This window comes from Rhinopithecus roxellana, chromosome 2, assembly GCF_007565055.1.
Source record: "Rhinopithecus roxellana isolate Shanxi Qingling chromosome 2, ASM756505v1, whole genome shotgun sequence".
Classification (NCBI taxonomy): Eukaryota; Metazoa; Chordata; class Mammalia; order Primates; family Cercopithecidae; genus Rhinopithecus; species Rhinopithecus roxellana.
The window spans coordinates 32,539,503-32,544,208 of record NC_044550.1 but is presented as its reverse complement, the minus strand read 5'-3'; the positions used below and the strand labels follow the sequence as shown (position 1 = coordinate 32,544,208).

The 4,706-nt window shown below is 39.2% G+C and overlaps 1 pseudogene; it reads right to left on the bottom strand.

Annotated features, from left to right (window-relative positions):
* Nucleotides 1-3,622: 3,622 nt before the first annotated feature.
* Nucleotides 3,623-4,249, bottom strand: LOC104668642 (annotated as a pseudogene).
* Nucleotides 4,250-4,706: the final 457 nt, after the last annotated feature.

Genomic DNA, 4,706 nt, shown 5'->3' with positions numbered 1-4,706 from the left:
GCAATATGGTGGATGCTGCATTACTCCTCACTGTTGAAATAGGAAAAACAGAAACAAAAACAATCTTTATCTAACATTTAAAAATAGTTCATTACAGGCCGGGTGCGGTGGCTCAAGCCTGTAATCCCAGCACTTTGGGAGGCTGAGGCAGGTAGATCACCAGAGGTCAGGAGTTCAAGACCAGCCTGGCCAACATGGTGAAACTCCGTCTCTACTAAAAATACAAAGCTTAGCCAGGTGCGGTGGTAGGTGCCTGTAATCCCAGCTACTAGGGAGGCTGAGGCAGAAGAATCACTTGAACCCGGGAGGAGGAGGTTGCAGTGAGCCAAGATCATATGACTGCACTCTAGCCCAGGCGACAGAGTAAGACCTTGTCTAAAAAACAAGAAAAAAAGAAAAAAAAAGTTCATTACAAAATTTAAAAAGGATTGGATTATTAAAGCTGGTACTGGCACATCTAGTTTTCAGCTTGTTTATTTATATAGTAATCTTAAAGCATTACTCTGGTACAGAACCAAAAAGTTAAATAGAAGACATTTTAGATACTCCATTTAGATGAAAGAATTTTCTGAAAGGTGATGCTGTGTTTAACTCTTCTGGAATTCAGACGGGAAGATTCTGAGTGATATTTGTCTCAGGAAAGAGTTGCGGAGAGAATCAAATGTGTTATTTGAACAATTTATATACACTAAGTAGACAGTGTTGGAGCGGACCCCAAGTCAACTGTTTCTGAGATGTGTCTCCCACCTTTCTTGTGTTAATCCCTCACAGCTCCATTTCCCAGGCTGTTCCTTGCCCTCTGCTGCCCACGGTTCTCACAGCCATGCTTCATGTCTCAGATTTGTCCCTTCTCCAGATGCAAACTTTTGATTCAAATTTCTTTAGTCCCTGCTTCATGATTATTTCAACACACACACATACACACACACACACACAAGGACTAGAACAAGTCTTGCCTCATGTGAAAACAGCATAATGCATTATCTATTTTAGGGAATACATGACTATTTTAACCTCTGCCCACACTTAATGCAAAAAAAAAAAAAAATGCTTCTAATAGTGAAAATTCAGGCACTGGGTGAAGCCATTGTTAGAAATGAGTACATGGAAAGCTTTGGATGTGTGTAATTCACAGTGAAGAAGGCTGAGCCTGAAAAGTAAGCCAAGTAAGCCAAACCTAAAAGTAATAAAATAATAAAGATATTTAAACCGCATAATCACCACAGTGTCTTGAAATAAGATGATCAATTTCGCCTTCTCGCTTTCACACCATCCCCACTCTCAGAGGCCATGTACGTGCTTCTCCAATACCAGTGTACCAGGGGATCTGGTAAAATGAGGCTCTGGTTCAGTAGATGTAGGTGCTATCTAAGGCTCTACACTTTTGCTTTGTTTTAACTTTTTATATAAATGCTTAGGATACACATTGACATTCTTTTGTAAATGATGATTTTACTTTTACTGAAATAGGACATATATGTGTCCTGATAAAACAGAATGAAAAGTCTGAATTCACTGGAATTCCTGTACAAGGTGCCAAAGCTCCACACAGCAGCTTCTTTCAGCTATTTTATTATAGGAATAGTGTTCTGTGGGGCAAGAAATACACTGCTCCTAACTGATTTTCAATCCCCTTTCTCCAGTGGGATAAAACACTTTCACAAAGAGCTGTCCTATGGAGAACCCCCAGTTTTCTAGCTTGCAACAAAGTGACTAGAGACAAACAGGAAAAAAAAAAAGGAGGAAAACTAACACTGAAGCAATCATACTTCTCACGTCTCTGAATAGAGAAGTATGGGGAACCTTTAGTCACAGGAAATTAAAAATATCCAAGTTAATTACATAGTTCATTCACTATCAGATAGATTTTTTTCCCTTAAGATTTTAACCCCTTTCCAAATCAACAATTGTCTCAATCCAGCCATGCATACTAATAAGTGAAATGCACGAACATCCTAGACATATACTTCATTGAGTCTCTGCATTCGGTACCCGGCAGTGAAAAAGTATGCTTTCCCAACAAGTCAGTACTGAAGACTGAGAATGAAAACTGCAGCTAAAGAAGGATACTCTCTTACCCTGGAAATATATTATCCACACTTTCCCTACCCTCACATTAGAATACAGATATCCTCCCAACTTTTCATCTCCTATGTTATCTTTTCCTGGGAGATCTATCATTTGATCTTTTACTACAAGTGTAGAATATAGGTTAAGATCACCAAAATTCAATTTTACGTGTGGTACAAGGAAAATAGAATGCTATAAAATTAAACCTCATCACCCTGGAAGAGATGCTGGTGCTTTTATGCAGAGTCTTTACTGCCAATAAGTGATGCTGTCTCCCAAGGAATAGCTCTACAGAAAGTTTTTGGATTAGTGTTTCCCCCAGCTTATTTCTGCAATGGAGAAAGGCAATTCCATACCAAAACAAAACAAACAAACAAACCTGGAAAAGCTATAGATGTTAACCGATACTTTAATACCAACAACACAGATATCTAAGGAGACAAGATGTAAGAAAAAGAGTTCATGAACAGCCCAATAGAGGCCAAATTCACAAATGGAGATTTTTAAAGCTCACTGAGCAAAATTTTCTGGATCCAAACAAGTACCACAATACTTTTCAGTTCTCAACTCACAGAATTAAGAGCACTTAAACTGTTAATTTTGTCCTGTCTCCCTATTTAGAAAAATTTCCCTCTAGAATCTACGTAAAAGTAACTGACACACCTGCAGTATGTGACATGAGAGATGTTCTCAACTCTTAAAAAGTGAAAGTCACTTTTTATAACCAAAAATGAAAAAGGTGCTATAGAGAGAAATAAAATTTCACAAAAGTACAAAAGCAGAGACTGACTGAAATCTGTAACTTTGTAAGTAAGAATAACCCAGTCTACAATTAACTCCTCCACAGTGAACAGTCTGCTACACATTCCCCGATGAGGAGTGACCCTAGCTTACCACAGTGAAACCTGCCACAACTGCAAAGCCAGAGTTCTGTCCCTTTTCTAGTTCTGTGTGGGTGAGATAATGCCACCTACTCCAAGGCAGTTAGAGAGACAGGTGTGCTTGTGGGAGTTTCTCTCACCAACCTGCTAACTCAGCAGGAGTAAGTTCACCCAGATGAGCTCTGGTCTCCAATGTGTATCTGCGCTTAATTTTATGAAGGATCTAAGTATCATTCATTAGTTAATAAAAAAGAATAGAGAACTCCAAACCAAGTAAACTGTGAACTAAAAACGTGAGGAGGGATACCAATTACATTAACAACACTTTCTTTAAAAAATAGAATTGCTTTCTTTTGAAATCAATTATAGTGTGAGACGTGTTTTCTTTTCAGGTGCCCCACAATGGCACATAGCTTTACTCGGCAAATCCTGCCAACTTCCAAGTCCCAGGATACTGACCAGAATACTGCACATGGGACAGCATTACCTCCCAACGGTGTGGAGAAGAGCACATGTCACCACTGGGTGATGAGAAAGTTGACAGAGACTCTAGGCTTCACAATGCCAGATATGGTTGGAGAGCTTTCCTTGTTCTATTAGAAAAGTTCATGAGGAAGCTGTGAATATGATCAGTCTAGAGAAGTAATACTCTTATTTTCACTGTCAAAACTTCAGAAACTCTCCCTGTAGGCTTGCCTCTTGAGTGCACTGCACATGAACACTTCCATAGGGCGAACATTCAGCTCTTTCAGGGTCACAGTCCCCTTTCCTGTGGTCTGTCCATAAAGCTCAAATATCTCATGGAGTTTTTCTGCATTGATTGTATCTGTTCTGTCAGTTTTGTTACCCAAGATAAGGATTAGCACATTGGATATGTTTCATCAGTCATTAAAGCATTAAGCTCAACTTTGGATTCCATAAGGTAAGAATGATCTGCACAGTCCACCAGAAAGACAATCCCATTCGTTGCTGGGAGACAATTTTTCCAAACCCGGCATGCTTGTTCGTGCGGACCAAGGTGAAAAGTTGTAAAAGTCATTCCAGCAATTGTTAGCTCTTCTGATGTCGGATGTAGTGTTGGAATACGTTGGCCCAATCTGTCATCTTTGATCATGTGAAGAAGAATTGTCGTGCCTGTATTGTTTAAACCTAAGAATACAAGTTTTCCAGATTTCTTGTCAAGTCCTAGGAACTGGGGCGCACTGCTGAAGCCACGGTAGATCCACTCAAAGATGAAAGACATTGCAAATGTTTACTACGGCCCGAGGGGCTCCTCCAGCAAAATGGCAGGTGACTCAGACCCTCACTCAGAGCACACAAACCAGTTACTTGCTGGATATACGGGTCCTACATTTTTAACTAGCTCCCAAGTGATAAGATACTACTAGCCTCTCGACCACATTTTGAGTGGCAAGATACCATGAGACATCAGAATGTTTTATGCTTGGGAATTAGACATCTAGGGCTTATCTAAAGCAGTGTAATAGGTGGTGATGGGTGCTTTGCCCTCTAAGAATTAAGAAGAAAATATGTTATATGAAAGATTTTTTAAACCTATTGTTATTTTTTTTCTATTTTACTCCTCTTCCCCAAAATATTTCATCATGACTAGATAAACTCCTCATTTGGAATAGAAGGTTCTCCATGGCTAGCCAAACAATCACAAACTACTAACTTCATTCTCACCATATAAAACTGTGCTTATTTGCTAAAACATTCATTTTTTAAATAATTCAGTATTTTTAATCTAAACAG